The sequence below is a fragment of the Rhopalosiphum padi genome, chromosome 1 (assembly GCF_020882245.1).
Source record: "Rhopalosiphum padi isolate XX-2018 chromosome 1, ASM2088224v1, whole genome shotgun sequence".
Classification (NCBI taxonomy): Eukaryota; Metazoa; Arthropoda; class Insecta; order Hemiptera; family Aphididae; genus Rhopalosiphum; species Rhopalosiphum padi.
The window spans coordinates 64,507,513-64,528,242 of NC_083597.1; the positions used below are offsets into that span (position 1 = coordinate 64,507,513).

The 20,730-nt window shown below is 28.3% G+C and overlaps 1 protein-coding gene across 1 annotated transcript in view; it reads right to left on the minus strand.

The window, feature by feature from the left end:
- LOC132918493 (brain tumor protein) overlaps positions 1-17,605 on the minus strand; it is a 65,929-nt gene extending 48,324 nt beyond the window's left edge. The window contains exon 1 of the mRNA XM_060979761.1: positions 17,128-17,605. The gene's annotated coding sequence lies outside the window, so the exon portion shown is untranslated. The remainder of the gene's footprint in view (positions 1-17,127) is intronic.
- Positions 17,606-20,730: the final 3,125 nt, after the last annotated feature.

Here is a 20,730-nt window from a genome sequence, read left to right on the forward strand (position 1 = left end):
TAATTTTGTTCACCCGTAGCACTTCTACAAGTTATTCTTGCTTTCCGAAAAAAAAACGAGAAATTGATGAGGAATCGACATGATTCTAATAGTGCAATAATGATAGTTGTTATAATGTAATTATATTTAAAAAATATAAAAATCGATAGTATACTGTCTACGCCACTTGGTTAATATAATACATTATATTATACTATCTGTGTATCTAATATTATATTTGTATATAATATATAATATAATAGCCATGCGTTGACGCGTGTGAACATCCAATTTCGTGCGTTATTTTTTTCCAAGGTTAACCATAGGACGATCGAGTTAATTTAATGTAGAAAATCCGTAAAATCAGAAATCAAGATAATCGTAGCGGGTTCTAACCGGAGCAGACTATAATATAATATTATTATTGTGGTATTGCGAGGCTGTACGAATTATGTTTAATAATTATTGAGGAGGATTCGTGGACTATGAGATATTCAAACACTTGAAGTTCGCCAAGTTATCAAGTTTTGCATTTTTTTCGTCATAATCTACTATACGGAAATATAGATGTATTTGTACCACCACCGAGTTAAAATTTATCACAAAAGAGTGTCAAATTCACAAAATCAAGCGAATAATCAATTAATTGCGTTCTTGATAATATTAAAGTTTGACACATCCTTATTATTAATAATATTTAATAATAAAGTCTATCATTATATCATATATGTGTGCTAGTAAAGAGTTTCCACGCTTTAGGTAGCCTATATCGTGTATAGTTGTTACGACCGCATGGTGTTTACTGTTTATGGAAAACTGTCACGTTCGGCGGGTGGTGAAATCGAACTTCGAACGCTCAGCGACCGCACCAAATCGACCGTGCGCCGGACACGTTTTCCCAAAAAAAAAAAACGATAGAAAGAAAAAAAATAAAATAATAAAAACGACTATACATTTAAAACCTGTCGTGTATATGCGTTCAATTCCATTAGGCCTCTACCTCGCCATCATCCACCGCGACCCACCGGGGACATTATTAATACTATCAACATTATTATACATTATGTACTTGCGTTTTCCACCACCTGTCACACGAGCGCGCGATCCACATATAAATTTATGATATAAAATATATATTATTATTATATTCGTCGACCGCCAACGCGTGTACATACTATTTGCGCACACGGAAATTACATTTATTATATTATATATAAACGGAAAGTCCGCAGTCTTGTTGAGTCTATATTATAAACCGTCATAGTATTTTTATTTTTGGCAGTTACATATTTATTGTCCGCAGCGGAAAAGCTCACGACGATGGTCAATGAATACGTTGCATATTAATTTCTATTAACGGGTTTTATAAATATGTGAAAATTGAATAATAGAAATTGTTTTTTCATACGGTCGTTTGAAAAATAATAAAACAGGTCGATCGCGTTCAGAGTAGGAATATAGCTTATTTTAAAATGTAGACAATTTAATAAAGTATGAAGATAATCTTATCGCCGCGGTCGTAAACCTATATATATATATTATATTATACGTTTTGCCGTCAATTAAACTTCAACAATTTAAACGTCGATGATGGAAAACAAAGGGCAACGGTGCGATTTCGATAGGTATGTCTTCAAAATACTGTTGAATTAATAATAAATATCTTAACTCAATACATTATTACGATACTATTTGATCTGCATATCAATGAAAATTTACAAATAATTTTAACACAAAAATGAATGTCGTCATTTGGGAAATGTGAATTAAATCGCTTCTGAACATAAAATGATTATAAAATGAATATCGGCCAGAGTATACGCACATCCGATTGTGGGAAGTCGAACTCAAGTCGATGAACCGCATTTATTAATGTACGGGTAATAATTTCCGTACTTATTTATTATATTAAATGTTATGTGTGCGAGCGAACGATTTTGTCAACGGGCAATAAATACAAAACACTCGTGAAACTCATATACTCAATTTATATCGATTATTGACATTATAAATCGTGAATTAAAAATCGATTTCAAATTATTTACGATGGATAAAGTGATTCGCAAAATAATAATTAATTAGTATTACGCTTGTATGGCTCGCACAGCACGTAACCTTCGCGGCGTGCGATTTTTACCTTTGTAGATACACTTGAATAATATTATGTATTAACAATTTAAGTTTGGTAAATTGATTATCGTCTTTTTCCAGACATCTCGGCGTCGGACCCGTTGAGATCGTGTGTACAGTCACACGCTGTACCTCGTAGAGGTCATCATTAATTTATCAAAATATGAATTAAATGTTATGTAGTTTTTTTTTTTTAGTTTTCTATCGATCGATAATAATATGCCGGACGTCCGGATAATATTTATTATGGTCGATTTTAGCCGACTAACCATAGTAACCCATTTTATAACTTTACTATCATCATACACCACGTACACTTCAGTCGCCCAAAAAATATGTGTCTTACGTAGACGAATATAATGAAAAGTGATGATAATAAAATCATGCTTAAGTATGTTATTATTATTATTATATAAACAAATACAAATTCTATGTATATACTTACGTTTTATCTTTTATAAATAATATGTTAGAATTATTGTTAGATCAGATCATAAATACAAATAATACAATTACTAATTAAAGTAAAATAGTGTAGTTGTAGTTGTTCTTAAATTAATTTATCGTGGTCTGTTTTGGGTGCCGGGAGAGCGCATGCATTTAATTTCGATGAGATTAGGTCGCGTCTCAAATCGCGGTAAACAACATAATATTATGTACTTTTTGATTCGTTTGATATTGTCTTGTATTTACCCTCTCCACATTCCTGATCCTAGCTGTATTTGTTAAGACGTATGCGACGACAACAACAACAACAACAACAACAACAACAACACCAACACCAACAATAATATGATAATGATATAGATAATAACAGCGGTATAACACACGCATATATATATATATATATATATAATATTATATGGGGATTCACCAAGCATATTCCCCTTCCAATTTTTTTTCATTGAATTATTAATTTATTTAAATTCTGATTTTTGGAAATTTTAAATATACATAAAGATTAGTATAAAAGGGATATTAGGTATGTTTGAAAAACCGAAGTACGCATCTTCATTCTTCGCGGAATACTTCTTAAGTATATTCGTAGTACAAAAATTCTTAAGTATTTGAAAATATGGACATTAAGCATAATTGAAAATTTCTAAAATCATATTTTAAACAACTGCATTATTGAAGCAAAAAAGGGGGTGATCATGCTTGGTATACCACTCTGTAAACGTATAGCTGTGCATTATATATTATAATATTATATTATGTTTTAATTATGTATATTATATGGTCTACCGGTTATAAAATATAATCGTTGGTAAAATTAAAAAATTGTTGGCGAACTTGGAATAGTTATTATTGACAGAATTGATTTAACATTGACATTGAACAAATCAAATTAGTCTTGGACCTAACCGAGCCACGGTCTTCGAACCTTGAATGAGTACAAGGACCCCTCTTGGCGACTTAATTTTCGCATACAACAAGTTTTTTTCCCGTAATAGCTCTGTGTAATGTGTGTACTGTGTGTACTGCGAATACTACACAAGATTCATAGTTCATATTATATTCAGTTTCATTTGCGCCAAAAACAAGGACGTATTATAAATTCATTATTTTACCCCTCCTCTAGATTTTTTTTTAAATAATATTTCTAAAATTGCAGAAATATTTTATCTTAAAGTATATGATGGTTCATGTCGAGGTTACTGTATCGACTAAATACTAAAGAAAAAGTGCTACTACCTCACTACGATTTTTATTATAAAACCAAAACTATATTTAGTCATTTTTTAACACCAGTCTGTTAAGTTAATATCCGCCTTCCCTATCAATTATTTATCACTCGTTATTCATCTGGTCTGGGACTTGGATCAAAAATACGTCATGACGGTGTTACGTATATCAAATTATAGTCAAAGTTACGTTATTTATATTTCCGCAAAATAAAATACTGTAAATTATTTTCAAGGAAAATCAAATCCATACAATTTATTTTAACTACCTATAATATATAAATTATATTATTATATTATCAAAATAAAATTTAAATTAAAAAAAGACGCCACAAACTTAATATAAAATTTTTATTTTATTTTATTTAGTTGGTATTTAGACAATAATTTGATGATTCGTTCATCAATAATTTTGTAACGAGTAAAAAATTAATTTAATTTAAACAAATTAACTAGATAAATGGACTAGTAATTAAAATATATTTTTCGGGGTTATACGATTATATGAAACGAAAACAAAACACAAAATCTAAAAAATCTTTACGAAAAAGAAGTTGTTATTGACAATTTACAAAAGAACTAAATTCTCAAAATATTATATCTATTTGTATTTCAACAATAAAAATATACAATGTAAAATTACTTTAATATAGTATATTCATTCTAAAATCTTGTACCTCTATTTTATAATTTAAGATTTAAATGAGATATTATATTATATTAAACATGTTAATATACGTCGCACTTTCAATGTTAAAATGATTTTAAATAGAATGTACGTGTATTCTACTTTATACATATTATATAGCCAATATTATCTAGTATAATTAAAAATTTAAAAATGAAACTTTTATCATCAATTTAGTGTAAATAATATTTGTATTGGTATTTATCAATATTATCCAACTAATATTTAAAGGAATAATTTTTTGTAAAAGCTTATTTATTTTAAATTTCAATGATAGTTAATATAATATGGATTATATATATATCATAATATATATGATATTGTTATATTCATACTTTTTATGCACCTAGTTAAATAAATAATTATTATTGCATAATAACTTTCAACATATTTTATTCCTTAACCGTTTTTGTTTCATAATTATACATTAATACATTTGAGATTAATGGGATTAATTATTATATATTTTTAATTTGAAATTTGAACTATACACTATAGAAAGATCTATTGATCTATAAAAGGTCTTTTAAAACTGGTATAAGTGATTTTAAAATAATAATTATTAATTTAACTCAAATTTATCAAAATTGTAAATGTTTATTTTTTAATAATATTCACCTTCTTTTAACATAACTATTTAAATTGATTAAATTCTCTCTTTTTACGTAGTATATATAAATACATCAATTACACGCTCACCCAAGGAGACAAGTAGTAGATCCCGTGAAATTTCCACCAAAGTCGAGTGAAGTGAAACTATACTGCCTAATACAGGAATCACTCAGCCGATTTTTGTTTTTTTTTTTTTACTAATTGTTCTCATTTATTAGAATCATATTTTCGAAGGTAAAACACAGGAAGATTAATTGATTAATAACAATCAAGGTACTTTGTGAAAACAACTAGCAAGGTCAAAGCTTAGATTTGAAGAAATTGTAAAGGATTAGAAATTATAGGTAAGTAAATGAAACTTATTGAAACATATCATAAATTCATAACAGAAATACAATCAGGGTTCAATAATTTAAAATCTAACACTATTTTTGTAAACTCGACGAATAGATTTATTTCAGAAGATATTTTAATTTTAAAATAATAAATTAACTACGAATTTAAATATAAATTGTATTATTTATTCTATTTTCATGACATTGTGGTGGTTTTAATTTTTTTGGTATTGGTTCTAAGGTCAAAATAGTTTTAAAACCTCAAATTTAAACTACAGCACGATAGTTGAGGCCAATGAGAACATGGCCTTCAAAACACCTCAGTAAACGTTTATAAAAAATAAAAAAATAAAATAAAAATTGAGTGATTTTATTACAACGGTTGAATACATGCAATACATGTGTAACTATAATATGGTCAAAACATGTCTGAAAAGTACTTATTTAATTTGTGTTCGAGGCACCCAATAATTATTGTTAGTTCAAATATTATTGTTAATAGTTAATAAACTAATAATATAAATTAGTAAATTGCATTTAGATGGTGTTCTACATTTATTGTGTACTGTGTATCTGTATACAACTTCCTAGCTTTGTTTTTTAAGCATCAATATGCGTTTAAAATAATAATATTACACTACAAATATTAATGTTCTATATTGGAATATATAATGGAATATTGTGTAATATTAGTAAAACAAATATATATATATAAAATATTATTAGTATATTATATTACTATTTAATATTAATTCATAATTTATTCACAAATGTATTAATTTAAGTACTATGTATTATTTAACTTTGTTGAATACATGGTATTTTCAATATTTATGTAAAGAGTAAATGGATTTTGAACCCGGTTAAAAGCTTATTATATTATACAGTGTGGTTGCAGCTCTGGAATAAATTTGAATAAACAGTAGGTATGTTATATAGTTTTAGTTGGACACTAAAGTTGTGTTATATTATATTATTAAATACCTGTAAGCATTTGTTGAAGTTTATAGATTATAAATTATAATTAATAAAAAAAAGAAGTCCGTATGCTAAAGTATATATGATTGAACATTTTATTCAGATCATTTTAGATTATTGGAAGTATAATATAAGTATTAATAGTATTATAGTATATAATTAATTATAATATGCATTTTTAATATAGCCTATATAATAATTAGTATAGAATAAAAAACTTAAATTTAAAGTCGACAGCTCAAAGTTTGTAATTATGCTAAACTTAATTTTACTTAAATATAAAAAATAAGGAACTGTAAGTAGTAATTTTTGTTTTAAATTTATATTAAATCCAAAATATTGTGTTAGATAATTTAAATTTTAAATTACATAATAAATATCATATTTACTTTGTATACAGATGTACACAATAATATTATAGATTATACTGTATAATTAAATATCTCTATTAATGATAATAATAATAATTAATTATTAATATTTAAGACTTAAGTACCATAAGTAAGCTAAGTTTGTTAAATATTAAAAAAAAATTCGAATTGAATAATATGAGTATAAATACAATAATTAATTATTTTAAGTAATTATGAATAAAATATAAGTATAGAATATCATAATATAGGTATACCTATATAGAAGTACTTAATTAAATTACATTTTTTTATTTAGTATAAAATATTATTTACCTAATATATATGTTGGTTTTATTTATTATGAAATTGTTTCATAAGATCCCATTGATGTCAATAAAACTTTAAATTCTTTACGTGCTATGAAACTAATATAATAAATATCTCTACTTATACGTCAATTTATTTAGTTAATTGTTTTAGAAGTAGTTGATAGTATGACTCATCAATATCAAATTTTAAATAAACAATCGTCATACTTTATATGGTGTAAGTATATAAATGTAGAACTTATCACAATATACGCAATTTCTTTAAAATAATCTTTTCCATGCTTTATTATAATCAAAGAGTGCTTTCTCGATATCAATAGACATTAATTTTATTAATAACACCTGTATATAAATTAGTATTATAATAGTTTTGTAATATAATATTTGTATTCTTTAATAAATTAAGTATGGATTTTAATTTTATATTATAAAATAGAATTATTTAAAGTACACAACAACACAACCGCTCAGTAAAATACTAGTATTAAGCATCTGATTAATTTTAATATATTATATACACTATAATATAGGCTACAATCCACATGAGTATATATTATAATATATATAATATTATTATTATATCGTTATTATTAAAATATAATTTTTATTTCAATGGAAATTATATTATATAATTATAATTGTGTGTTTTTTAAGTATTGACTAATTGATGAGAATAATAAATAGTAAGTATACTCGTTTATATTAAAATATGTGAATCAATTTTTAAAGTAAACGTTGCAATTTTTGTTATAAAACTTAGATATATTTATGTTAAATCACCTGAAGAGAGAAAGTTATTTAAAGAGGAATTCATTTTTTTCTATTTATCCTACTGCTTAAAGGATCAAAACATTTTGTTGAAAAGCTGTGTACTTCTTATATTGTATATGTATGTACACGACTGTGGCATCGAACGGATTTTGATTGAATTTTTATCCACGACGCATCTAGCATAACAATTGGACCTTTAGAAATGTTACGTTTTCCCTGAAAATTCTATCATTTATTGTATATATTAGATAACAGGTGTATCTATGGATGACTTGGTTAAATTTTTTTTTACAAATAAAGAAACTTGTTTTATTTCCTTTCTCGAAAAATTCCAACAACTAATAACTATAAATGTATCTACATGACTGCATATATATAATATGTAAGTATATATAGGCACTGAAAAATTTAATTTTGAAAACCCATAAAAAATAACTACATAAGACAAAAATGAGTATTATTTATTCAAATATAGATACTTCAATAAAATAAATAATAAATATTCTTGTAAAAATTATGTTGAATATATAAAGATACGCACCTAAAATACCTATTAGAGAGGAGTAAGTTAAAGTTTTTTTTTAATATTTATTATACAAATAATCATAATATGTCTTTGAATAAATATTTAAAATGCGAATTTATTATATTTAAATGTATAGTACTATAAGTCTATAAATATAGATCAAATTAGAAGTTAGATGTAATGATATTTTGAAAAATCTATTATTTATTTTGTAGGTTATTTTATAAAGTGAATTATATTAAGGTTTTATCTCTTTTTATGTTTATTAAGTTTATTTATTTTTGAATTTTCTTTAGTTAGGCCCATTAATTTAGAATATCGTTATGCAGAAAATATTATTGGTTGTTTGTATTTAATAAGAGGGGGTATTGATTACTTATTTATTATATCTATTTGTTATTATTGATTATTTTAATGCCGTCCCCCGCAAAAACTTAAATTACCTATTGCAGTTAATATAAGACAGACATTATTGCACAAAAATCAAGGTACCTAATGATCAATTATTACAATTTGTACAAAATATATTCATAATTATTAATTTGTATTATTATAACACTGCTAAGTTGACGCGCACAAACAGGTTTAAACTAGGTATATTATAATTATTTATAATGGTAGTATACTATATATTATAAAACGTAGAACAAATTAGTCGAAGAAGCATATCTATTTTAGTGGTTTATTATGATAAGGAGGGATGAGTGGGCTACTAATTAATATGAATAGTATTCAACATCTTGCAACGAAAAAAATGTACGGCGTCTGAAATAAATTATTTTTATTTATTTTTTAATGTCAGTTTAAATGTTAACAAAATGTTCCATTGAAATAAATTGGTAATACCTAATATTATCATAGTATAGTCCTCGCATGCAAGTATAATTGCCAATTGGTGATGGTTGATGGTCGGATAGAGAAAGTGAATGAACTGAAAAACGACACCCTGTCAAGAGAAGGCACCCCTTCTATAATAGACGATAAATCTAGTAGCCGAAATCAAGTATAAAATAAGCTCTGCGTACTTATATTTCCTCAGTTTTATTTTGGGGCGATTGGGTAGATTATATATTATTATTTGAGCGTTAAAATGTCTGCCGTCCTGGGGCTATAAAATCCTAGTTGTGGTATTAGGGTCTGGGAGGAATCTATATATAAGTATGTTATATAAATAGATATTGTATAGAACGTATTTTATGAAGAGGGAAAATACGGTTTCTGCCATACGTAATGTCCGTGATGTGAAATAGAAAATTCTGTCGAGTTTAAATAACCTAGGATAAATATAGGGTAACAAGAAATATATTTTAAAATAAGTATTGAGAACAATAGGATTAAATAGGAATTTATTATGTAGATTAATACATTTATATTAAGTGTACAATTTTACTATTAATAAATATCAAATTACATTGTAAGTATAAAAAAAAACATTTAATAACTTAAAACTCTTTAATGTAGATATATATGTCTAATGTGTTAGGTCACCTATTTTTTAACCTTAAGCCTTAAACATAAAAAATTATTAGAATTTAAAATTATATATATCAACAAATATGTTATATGATATCGATACATGTAGTACCTAAAAATACTGCTATGAGTTTAGATAGACAGATAGTAAGTAATGGTAAAAGAAACACGATAATGATATCGTAGTGGTATAAGTTTTATGGTACTAAATTGAGAACTATTGTATTTTATCACCTAAGTGTTAGTCCAAATAGAGATGAGTCGATTCCACACCAGTTAAAAAAATAATTAATAAATCTTTTCTTATTGCGCGTTAATTTATTTGAAAATAAATAAACAAGATACAAGTCGTCAACCTGTCGCACAACACATTAAAGACGGATAAAATATAAAATAATATAGTGGCTTGAATCCACGAAAACATCGTCCACTATAATTGTACAACAGTAAAGTTGTAGTTCGTCCTCCTAAACGGTTTGATGCCATTGATGGTGTAAACGACTCGTCGTGTGCACGTTACAGGACGTCGACAGTCGACTTGACAACCTTATCGCGGGCGTTCACTCGCGGACACGATATTATTATTATATGATTTAGTGTGTTGTTTCTCTCACTCTGTTTCAGGCGTCTTGCCGACATCGCCATAGCATTAGTCTCCCCGAGCTCAATATCGCGGAAGATTCGCTGATTCGCACCGATCCACGGAAATGTTTCACCGTGTTTACGTTTGGGGCGGCGAAAAACCTGTGCCACCGTTGCATTGTCTGCAGTCGAGTCTTTGACTTTACGTAGATGTGCGTATGTTCGAGTGTGTGTATGTGTGTGTGTGTGTGTGTGTGTATTATAATGAGATCTCACCGTCACGACCGTGAGAGAGCTCAGGTTGATTTATCGTGAGCAGCCAATCCAATTATTATACAGCGGTGGCTGAAGGTGCTGTGTGCGAGCGAGAGCGCGCGCGCAAGGCAACAAGGTCACCCACCTCCGCCGCCACAGCCGCCGCACGACAAAACCCGGTCAACGCCGCCGCCGCTCGCGAGTTTATATTATTTTCTTCTTCTTTTTCTCCTCCACCTCCACGTCATCCTACTACTTCGCCTTCATCTCTCCGTCGTCTCCTTCATCTCCGCGGCGCGCGAGTTGACCCCACGCCGTCGCCCCATCGCCCGCCGGTCCGTCCGCTGCAGTCTCTTGGACATTTGCACCGCGCCGTACAGACGACTATGATGGCGACGGCGGTGTCGGCAACAGAGTTGGATGACCAGCGGCAAAATGAAGTAAAAAATAAATAAATAAATAAGTACAAAAAGAACGCCATGTGTGCACGTCTCGCGATATACGTAACGCGTATTATTTGTATACCTATACGATAATAAAACGCACGCGAGATGTGCAACGGCCGCGTAAACAAGACCACTGCCGCCAAGGTCGTCTCTCTTTGTATACGCGCGCGCGCCATCGTCCCACACGCGCGCGCCGCGCACACACTTTGCGTTCGATACATCGCGGCGCGGCGGTGCATAGTATATATGTATATATATTATTATATATATGCTACTTGTGCGTCCCGCCGAATCGTAATCGGTATGAAAGTTGCGTCCGGCCAATTATTATCACTGCAGGCTATAATGACGTATGGGTATTATATAGTCTGCGGCACAACAATTACGATAAAAAAAAAAAATTGATCACTGCTAATTTGCGTCCCCGCGCATAATACGTAGGTATAATATACTTTTATTTTTTTTTTTTTTACCAAACCATAGGTACGTCCGTAAACGATACTGTAGCGGGCGACCAACTGTTTTATAATTTATAATAATCATCATTCACACGACACTTATTATAATATTTCGAACAAGTTGTTAACTTTCGTAGGTATACATAGATATCTCGGATAATATAGATTAAAATAACCAGTTGAAAATTGATATGATTATTATTATTAGCATTACTGTCGAACAAATTAATTACAATATTACAATTTAAGCCTTTACTGTATATAGTCATTAGTCATACAGATCTACATAATAAGTAAGAACAATAAAAACAACGCATATATATGTAGGTATATGTATAGGTGTATAAGGTATAACTATATAAGTAATAATAGTTTATAAATATTTAATGAAATTTATAAGACCAATATATATATTTTTTAAATTACCAATACTTGGTAAGTATGTTTTATATATTATTATAATAATACATTTTTTTTGTTGATATCGAATTGTTTCATATTTTATAGTATATAGCCAATATGGGTCTGATAATTTGCAGGAAAAGAAATAAGATTCCTATTAAATTTCATACCTGTTTATTACGAGTATAGGCCTTTTTTGGGAGTTAAGTGCTAAAATTTGTGAAACCGTTTTCTACCAGTGTTCAGTATAGTATAGTTCCCTTATTGCTGTGGGCTGTGTGTTCGTTACCGGTTCACCCAGCAGGTTGGGTCATGTAATAGTACTGTCGTGTACACTGCATACTAACAATTCCAATGGGGGGGGGGGTATTTATATATGTATATTATGTTTTGTAAAACGAGTTAACTTTTTTTGAATTAGCTTATTTACTAGGAACTTCCGTAGAATAATTCATAAGAGATAAAAAATAAAAATAAACATCATATATATCCATTGAAAACTACCATTAAAGCATTTTCACGATTTTATGCAGAGAAAAAAGCCAAGGTAGGCTATTGTGTAAACCACTCTAGTATATTTTATCTCGTGTAATTCGATATGATATTTTAGAAGTACCATTTCCACTCCTGATCACTTGCATTACACCCTGTTATTTATTATTATTTATATATTGTGTGAAGAATATAATGTGTACAGAATTCCAACCGCCGGGCTATAGTCGAATTGTACCTATTAGACGCAGAAAATTTTTAGTTTTTATATTTTCGGCGTCACGACGATTAGGAGTCGTTTCTCGATATAATTAAAAAAGTACTTGTGAGTTATAAGAGATTTCGTGTAGTTAAAAATGATTTAATTGAAAATAAATGTTATTCTGTAATATTGATGTTATTATAATAATTATTACAAGCAAATTATTAAATCAAAAACAATATCATATATATATATGTCATAAAAAAGGTAGTGATTTGAATATTAACATTAATACTTTTTATATGCTATTAAATCATATATTCCATATAACGTATGACTTTCCTAGAATCAGTACACAAAGTGTGATAAAAAATAATACAATTGTACACACAAGTACATTTTTTTAACTGGGTTATACTGGCCCAATAAATAATTGTGTTGCAACACAACTCGATTTATCCGACGAAAAAACCTACTCTATGTAAAAGTATAGTAATAATTTAACACATTAAATGACGAAATTAGAAAGATCATTTGGAGTTTGAGCATGTTCAAATGCATTGCAATCACAATAATGTTTGTTGTAAAAATTGTATTATCTTTTAATGTTCTTAAGTAAATTATTGTTAAACTCGATATTCATTGAATTTACTAGGTATATACTTAAATGAAATCACATATCTACATTCTACAGTCCTATAGAATACAAACAATTCGTTTTAAAGTTTTTAATAATGTTAAACACTAGTTTAAATTACATTAATCTTGTGTGAATTTAAGTTTAGATAATGAGCTTTAAAATAATTTGTCTTGTTATTGAATATAATTTATTAACATTTTTTAAAAGAATAAAAAAAACCTAATACAAATATATTCTTAATGATACATATATATTGTACAAGTAACTTAATTGTGCTTATTTTAATGTTATTTATCTTTGGGTCGTAGAAGATAACAAACATTTTTTTAAATTTAATTTATACAAAAGGCATGGTTTGTTTTGTTTAAAATTGTTTATCATGCTGTTTTTCTAACAATTGAATTTAACAAATATTTGTTATCAAGGAGACAACGTAAAAAAATATTTATACTAAGTTTAAAACAAATATTATACTGAAAATTAGGTAAGAATAGTATGAGTATGTCAAGATCTTCTAAAATGAAATACGCGTATACACCGCGTACAGGTAGAAGTGGTTTTGAGTAAATACTTATGTCATAACTTATGCAAATAACTAATAATAAGTGAATGCGGTTGTCGTTGAAGCAAATAGTATTAATAAACCATGTTTTATATCATACACAATTTCGTTTTAAATGCGTTTTAAAATACATATAAAATATACTTCAACGAGTTAGAATAACATTCATAAATTACTCCGATGAGCACAATAAATGTATCGTATATGTTATTTTTATAATAAATAATTGGGTGAATCAACTCTAATTATATCATAGATGATATTTACACAAACTGTTAATTAATTACATTACAATAATATATCTTGATTTTAAAAAAATCATTACCTACTCACAAAAGTATAGTTTTAGGTATAATAAAACGATATATAAGAATTTATCATAACATTTGAAACAATATTTAAATGAGTAAAAATAAGTTAGTCATTTTTGTTCGGTTTAATCTTATGTCTGATAGAGGAATATTGTCTACAAACACAATTGAATGAAATTGAATAACAAGGCTAAAACACAATCTATCAATTTAAATAAATACATAATATATGCTTAGAAATAATGATTATGGTAGATATTTATTTTTTGCAAATTTTTACTTATTAGGTTTTGTTTTATTTAATCAACACAATTATAAAATATATTCATATCAAGAAAATCAATTAATTATAAATTATAATGATAATATGTCAATGTTATTATTACTAGAACAATTAATATGCTGTACTCTATAATATTATGTAAGATGTAACTATATACCATAAATAGGTGTCAAGTTCGCAGAAATAAGACATTATAATCAATAACTTAATCAGGTTTTTGTTATACTTGCATATTATATTATGTAAAATAAACGTTAATGAGTGAATTATGTAAGTAAATATTTGTAATTGTCATACTGTTGAGGATTATATTTAGTTTAAACTTTAAAGGTTAGATTGCTAATATTTTTAACCAATTATATGCGAAGCCCATTTTGGTACTAATTAAATTACATAATTAATTAACAAGAATTTAATTTTTCATATTATCTGTATTTTGCAGTATTCACAACTTTGTGTATTTAAAAACAAAGCATTTTTTTAAAATATCATTTATTCGTGGTTTTTATTTTAGTTAAAAAAAAGTTCTAATTTAATTGTACTTAATGAGATTTTAATTTGTAAAAAACTTTTTTCTCAATTTTTTAGAATCTTATGATGGTTTTGTTATATCTTGCTTAACATAGTTTGAAAAATGTTTATTAAAATATATAATTTACACAAGCTTTTATTTTTCAGATAAGATGATTTAAGAAGGCTATAAATATTTTTAAATAACATAATATGACGATGTTTAATTCAGTTTTTTATTTCGTTCATAAATACAGAGCTCTGAAATCTATGAACTCTGGAGTCTGGACAAACTGTTTATTGTATATGTAAAATATGAAACATTGATGTGTACGTGCGTATATAATAATAAAATGGTATTTTATGTATTCATTGGGAATTTTTAACCGTTGAAACTTATAAGAATATACTTTCTCGTAATCCAAAACTATAAAATTAAGTATATTTTAGTATTATAAAACATTTTAATTCCTTAAGATAATATCCAACGAAACACGCACATTGAATAGATTTAATGCACCATTTATTTTGGATATGTAAAGTATAAATGTACAATAGTACCTAACCTTGTAAAAAATATATTACTTAAAGTTGCATGAAGTAAGTTATATTATATAGAAAAAGGAACCACAAATAGAAATATTAAAAATAACTCCATTACAATTAAAATGAACAACATATTATCTAATAGAAAATAATATTATTATAAGTACATCCTCGTGTAAAATTTAATTATCGATTATATATGTATAGGTTTATAAAAGATAAATGATAATAGTATGCTGTACTAAAACGTTAGTAAATTAAATTGTTGCATTTTTTGTATCTTATTCTTCAGTGACTTAATTGAATTCAATAAAAATATAATAATGATTCCTTCGATAGAAAATTAGTAAATAATATTTTATCGAAACTATGTATATATATTATAATAAACGTGTACATTATTTGCCGTGTAGATAAATTTATTTGTTTTATAAAATATACCCGTTTTCAATGTTGTTATAATGATGTTATAAATTTATGATGATAAATCTAAACATAATTAATACATAATAATAACATAATAAGAATTAAGAATAGGTGTTATCTTTTTTCTTCGTAATTGAATATCCAAAAAATTAAAATTAAAGATAATTTGCAGTATAAATGGAATACATCTATCGAGATCATTGGAATTGAACGGAGTAATGAACCATCTGTTTTGTTTATTCATCGTTGACGACTTTATGGCGATGTCATAATATTATGCGCGCGATAGTATTATGCACTGATAACGAATGACATGCATTAACTATTATTTATGATACGAAATATAATAGTACGAAGCATCAACGTTTGATTTTCTACACAGTTATACAAGTACAATTCGTATTCATTTTTATGACCAATACCAATCACACGGTATTAAGTGCTTTCCCGACATACCCACACACGCGCACGCGCACAATTTCGCAGTAGTGGTACTTCTATAACTTATAAGTAGTTACTTAACGCTATATTTCGTAATATCTTTCTGTGCGCGGTTTAACGTGGACGGCGGTCCTGGAGGTTGGACAGACGGCCACTGTATGATTGTACTCAGTGCAAGATCAGTAGGAAGAGACTATATACATATAGAGGTACCTAGTAAATTTATGTCGTAATAACATCGCAATAATCAACGGAAACGTATTTGTACATATTTTAAATCTCGTGAAAACCAAAATAATTGATGAAATCAATATTGTTTCCAAGACCTTTATTTTTCAGTACTTGTTTCAAATTTCTATTCGTCACCTGTGTTAAATTAATAGTGCGACCGTGCTGATATTATTTTACATTTTATTGGCGAAAACATTTTAATTGCATATTTTGGGATAGTTACGAAAAAAAGTTCAATCGTAGAAAATGTTTCAATACAATAATAGAACCGTTGTATAAACGGTGTCACGACATTTTTATCCACTTTGCGTTTGAGACCACCTCGCAGGCCCGTCTAGTCACAAACAACAAGCGGTTAATCGTGCACTCTTTTTTACACGGTTTGGTATGGTAATATTGGTAATACATCATATAATTGTATAATATTATTTTAATAATAACAATTGTACCTATCCGTGACATAATGATTGTATACACTTACCTATATCGACGACGGGCGAAATGGAAGACAACAATCGACGAAACGGGAACGCGAAACGGACAACTGTGTATAGTAATGAATTGCAATGGTATACTTATTATTAGTTATTAGTTTATTACATATTATTATTAAATATATGTAAATCAACGATTAGTAAAAACAATGACGTAGATAAAAATAAAAAATACCAATAACTTGGACGAAAATTAGCGCGCGTGCGCACAGGTGGAGTAGTAGGATAGATCACGGTAATTATTAACGAAAACGACCGACGGATGGGGGAAAGGGAAGGAAAGCAAAAGAAAATCCCGATAAGCCGCAGTAGAGTGATACGATTAATAAAACAGCCGGCGACTGCACAATAATAATAATAATAATAATAATAATAGTAATAATAACAACAACAATAATAATAATAATAATAGTAATAGTAAAATATTATCACGCGTACGGAACGTCTTCTCACTCTCAAGGCGTGTCGACTGCACAAAGCACGACTCCGGAGTGCGCGACGCGTCGCCCAAGTTCAATGTCAAAAACGCGGTCGGCGCATCCCATCCCCTCGCCGTCGCGCCTACATCGCTATAGCCGCCGCCGGCAGCAGGGCTGCGGCCGAACTTTTTTCACGGCGACCCGCGGGCTGCACGCACGTTTATAATATTGTTATTATAAACGTGCGTACTTTTATAATGTATTCATAGTTCATCACGACCACAGTAAGTAAGATCGTACGAATAGCCGGCAATAACGGTAATGATAAAAAAATATTTAACATTATGTGGACTAAGCATATCATTATGTAAATGTGCCCATCCGCGGTTGTTCTGTGCAGTTTACTCGACTGTTGTACAGTATACACGTATTGATTAGTGCGTGTCACAAAATTGTATCGATCGAATATCGTATACGTACATATATACCTTTATAATCATGTTAAAAACGAACTATATCAACATAAAAAACGTTCGTATAACTTAACCGATAGTCGATATAGGTATACGTAGTATATATTATGACAATATTGTTATATATTACTCTATCCGTTTTTATAATATTTCTACACGATGCACCCGGGTCATGTCGAAAATATGAGCCACAATTTGAACAACTGTCTAAAAAACCGTAAACCTTATTCACTAGCTATAGTTTATCAAAAACAGTATATTGTGTACCACTACGGCACCACTGAGCATTTTTATTTTTTTCACACTGTTTATTGTCTTCTAACTTATTATAACAATAGTATAATATAATATTTTATATCTGTATATACAGTCAACAAACGTGTGCCATATACGTTACACCGTTATAATTCCCCGTAATAGTCTATCTATGCACACACATTGAAGTGTAGAATCTTGCATTACACATTTACACAGAGTGATCATTATAATGTCTAATCAGCTATAAACTTGTCATAATAGTACATGGTGATTGTATAATATATTGTCCGACTATATACACTCTATACAGGCTGATATTTTATCGAACAACACTCATTATTATTTTAAAATGTATTAACGTTTAAAAAATATTTTTTTTTACACAATTTCCGCAGTCGAAATAAAATAATATTTTCTTAAAAAAAGTTATATTTTTAATTTCATATTCTGAACCAGGTTAGGATACATATACAAATCGAAATTCAGACGAGTATAGTTCATGAGTAATAAACTTAAAAGTATTTAAAGTTTAGGTTAGAGGAGTGGAGTGGTTAACACCACAAAATGTTGGTCTACTACTATACTCACCTAAGCTTCTTATAACTTTTAAACTACACTTCCAAATTTTGATTTTTATGAATCAAAATTCTGTGAAAAATATACTGATTTAAAAATATGAAATCAAAAATGTGTGTCATTCAAAAAAGTAAAAACATAATAATTTTAAATAACAATTATTTAATAATTAAGTAATAAGTATGTATTAAATTATTAGTTATGACAAATTACTTTGAACGCAAACTCATAAGAAGTTTTTATTAAATTTTAAAATGTAACAATAATACTAACTTAAAATCTCCATCAGTAAATTTCAGCTCAAAATGTTTGATCTGAATTTTAAAACAACACGTCACTTGTCTTACTAGACATATTGCAATTTCACCAATCTGATAAAATATTTTATAGTTTAATGTATACAATAATTATTGCCTACACTAACAATATTTATAATCAATTATAACTGAATAGTAATGTAAAGGTACATATTAAAATTATTATTTTATTTATGGTAAAATATTATTAATTTTATGAAAATTTAAATTTTTTTTTATAAAATCAATATACAATATAAAACAAACTTTTATTAATAGTCTACTAACGTCCAACACACGAAATGGATTACGTAAACAAAATGACTCATATTATAAATAATACTCTTATATTCTTTAGAATTATTGTTATACTTATTAAATTTAAAAAAAAATGTGTATACCTTTATCTAAAGTAATAACTAATAACTATGTGTATATTTTAATATTAATGAATAACTTATAAATCCCGCCAGATATTAGTTTTATGTTATATATTAAACAAGATACATATTATCATAAAAAAAGAGCTGATCAATCAAATATTTCAAATAAAAGCTACATTTTAAAATAATGCTACATATAATTTATAAATACGTATATTATATTTTTTACATAGGACATGATGCTTGATTGTATAAATCAAGAATCAATGTGTAATTTCGACCTTCTGCAGAAGATAAATGTTATTAAAATGAAATTGATTTTAATCCTTAAACATTATTTGCCCATTAGAGCAAAGAGAACGTAACATAATAATAAGATGGAATAAATGTGAAACAGTGCACCAACGCTACACCAATCACTCTGTAGTCTGAATAAGTTCGGTGTTGTGAAATTTCGTATAACGTAGACTTCCAACGATATTTCCAAGGTATATACGGTTAATCTTACCCCATGGCATATAGGGTATACGAAAAAATAAGTGTAGGGGTTGTGCGGCGCTTGCGCCTGAGCTTTTTAGGGTGGCTTTTATGAGCGACCAAGAGGGGAATGCACGCACGCACGTACACACAGACGCAGACAAACGTGAATTCTATTTCTACCGCACAGTTCTCTCTGTTCCTATATATCCATCTCGCATTCACCCCCATATACTACTTTCTCTTTCTCTCGTTCTATATTTCTTCCTCGACTACTCTCGATCTGCACTTACTTTCTATCTCTCTCTTTACCAACATCACTATGTGTGTGTGCGTGCGTACGGATGTTGTAAGGAGGAATATTGCCAGGAGCTTGGCCCCTTATTAAACTCGCACCCTCTCGCCAAATACACATAACGGCCACGACGCTACGCACATATAAATTATTCGGTCCCCATAATGAAGGGGGTGGAAAATGGACTGGATCCCTTCGCAGTCGCCGCAGCAGCAGTGGGTTTTATCTACGACGAGACGCTTTTGCCGAAACACCTGGGCTTGCCGTGATAATTTAACTTTGCGAAGAAATTTTAAACGTACCACACCGTCATCCCACTCGTTCATTGTTCGGTACGGTTAGGATATTATGTATCTAAAGTGCTCCAATAAACTTACGGCTGAACGGAATTTAATTACACACCAAAACAAGTG